Raw genomic sequence first — 2,681 nt, 5'->3', positions numbered from 1 at the left:
TAACTATATATTTTAAAAAAATTGCAACGATTGGACTATCATTGTTGAATGCTGACCATATATCGACAATGTCCGGCGACTCTATCCATTAAATACATATTCCTAAAAATCCTTTTAACTATACCCTAACCACCTCATTGAGTGGCCTGACTATGTCCAATATCCAGATCTACGTAATCTTTTATAAGAGATGCTCCCTAATGTTTTAATGTACTTTTACGAGTCCATTATATTTTTGTATTAAAAAATTTATTCAACTTATATAATATTTCGTCTGTTACCTAATTATTTTCTCGAAAACTCATTGAGCAAAAAGTTTTTTTCTTAAAAAGTGCATCGTACGGGATTAATCTAGTAGAGCAATTCATTCACTTCTAACTTCATCATGACATTGTCCATCTCTAAGGAGAACAAAATACTTCATTTTAGTTCCCGATTTGCCAAACTATTTTTTTTAATCTATGTAGTACGGTACTAGTACCATTGAACTACTCCGTATATAAATATATTGTTGCGCATTTGCGATTGACAGCAAAATTTAAGCAAAGAAGCAAATAACTAAGAACAAATTTTCTTATTCCGTTTTGACATAAACGTGTTACATGTTCATAAGTACTACTACCTCCGTTCCATAGTTTTCGACAATCAATCGGTTATTATATTATAAGGAATATTAAATTAAATACAACAACAAACAACGCCGCTTTTCGCAGTATCGTCAAATATGCAAGCTCCCAAACCTGGACAAATTCCATAGCAAGTAGCTCTAGTACATGCGCCGATATCAGTACACCCATTACCGGTTCTAGTAGTAAGTAAATCAGCTACCACTTTGCCATCTACAACCGATGATCCTGGTAATCTAACTGCTGATATGCCGCCTGTTTCAACATCACCCCCACGACAAATATTACGTTCATGGATAAATTATTTTGCGCAACAAAAATATAGCGGGTCACTATTTAAAAATTAATTCAAAATTAACTAAGTTAAAGTAATTTTTTGAAAACTAATACTTCTTCCTATATTATGGATCCACCAATAAATCAATAATGCAACCAACACAACCTGTAACATACAAGGATGATTTTATTTCTCCATGCCATATAATATGTGTCATACCAAGTATAAAAATAATAAGCATTAACGTAAATAAATCATAATTATGTTGCCATATTCTTAATATATTGACCCTGGCTGTAACAGCGTCTAGAAGTATGTTTTTTTTAACGACCACTATCTTAATTGAATATGTCTCGAAGGGTGATTTTCAAAACCTCGGATCAATGTATTCTAGACTTCTAGTCTATATCATTGCTCTTATTGACAATCTACACACCAATAAATTAAATGCGGAGTATTTACAATAAAAGTAAAGTAAAAAGCTGAACAAATACCGGACGAAGAAGCAAAGAGTAGTAGGAGCAACATGACGGGAACAAAGTGTGATGATTTCATGTTTGAGATTGGACGTATGCAATAATCTACACTTTCTCGTACAATTATTTTTAATGTAATGCTTGGAATGTAAATAATCTTGTTGGTAAGTACGTGCATATTTATACTACAATATTTTGGTAAAATTAATGGACGATTAATTCCACAGTTTCAGTTTCAAGATATTAATGTACACTTTAACGTTACAAGTCCCTTTCTTACCTTTAAATACCCAAATTAAAAACCTTCAATTTCAACCTCTAATTAGCATCACTCTTTAATTTTCTTCAATTTTCATCCTCCCATTTACGCCCCTGTCTTTAATAGCATCCACTACCAAAATTACATTCGGCAAATAAAATTATTAACTTATTTAGTCATGGACTCTGTTACAATTTATTAATTGTTTTAGGAAATAAAGACTTACGGAGTAATTCTTATTTAGAACCTTCATATTTATTTACTTGTCAAATAAATCAAAATATATCACTTGTACCAAATACTAGTTGGAAATATAATACTACCACGATCTTCTCTTTATCTCTCGTTTATGGAGATTAATTAGGTTTAATTACCCCTCTACCTTTCATACGTAGTGTATTTCTTGGTGAATAGCGAATTTGTTAATATTCTGAGGTTTCTTTTAAATCATTGACCCCTCCCTTTGTGAAAACGATGACGTATGGTGATAGAAAACGTACAATAATTCTATTTGAATGATGAAATATGTATTCAAAATCAATCTAGCTTTACTGAGAACATTTGTCGGGTACCAAAAAAATAGGTAAGACACACAAAAACCCCACTCCACGTCCGCACATTACATTCCTCAAGTTTACGAGGTCAGAGCCAGACTCGACATGGCCGACCCACATATTGTGTCCACCAATACCACTCTCTCACTTTCTTATACAAGATGTAAAACATCAACAAATAAAAAAGATGATTTTTACCAATGTGGGAAATTTCCCACTATACACTTTTCACTTTTTTTAAAAGTAATATAAACCCCTTCAAATGGGGCTGATAACTTCTTCAACACATCCAAGATGTATGCGGGTGCACCGTTCACCTTCTTCATCGCAATGTGAAGAGAATATATGAGAAATGAAAATGATAAAGGTCGCAACATGAGACATTTAAGCCGTGTTACAATGATGACATGACATGTTTATGTGTCATGAACGTAATTGGAAACTAAAACATATAGATTTTATAACCTATTATACATGTTACAAAAAGGT

General features: G+C 32.4%; 1 long non-coding RNA gene across 1 annotated transcript; it reads right to left on the bottom strand.

Annotated features, from left to right (window-relative positions):
• Positions 1-555: 555 nt before the first annotated feature.
• LOC130466193 (uncharacterized) lies at positions 556-1,600 on the bottom strand. Its single transcript, XR_008926207.1, has 2 exons — positions 1,398-1,600; positions 556-881 (listed from the first exon to the last, which is right to left on the bottom strand). It is a non-coding gene; the product is annotated as an uncharacterized lncRNA (long non-coding RNA).
• Positions 1,601-2,681: the final 1,081 nt, after the last annotated feature.

This window comes from Spinacia oleracea, chromosome 1, assembly GCF_020520425.1.
Source record: "Spinacia oleracea cultivar Varoflay chromosome 1, BTI_SOV_V1, whole genome shotgun sequence".
NCBI classification, from domain to species: domain Eukaryota; kingdom Viridiplantae; phylum Streptophyta; class Magnoliopsida; order Caryophyllales; family Amaranthaceae; genus Spinacia; species Spinacia oleracea.
Note: the sequence above shows the minus strand (reverse complement) of the source record. Positions and strands in the feature narration are given on the sequence as shown.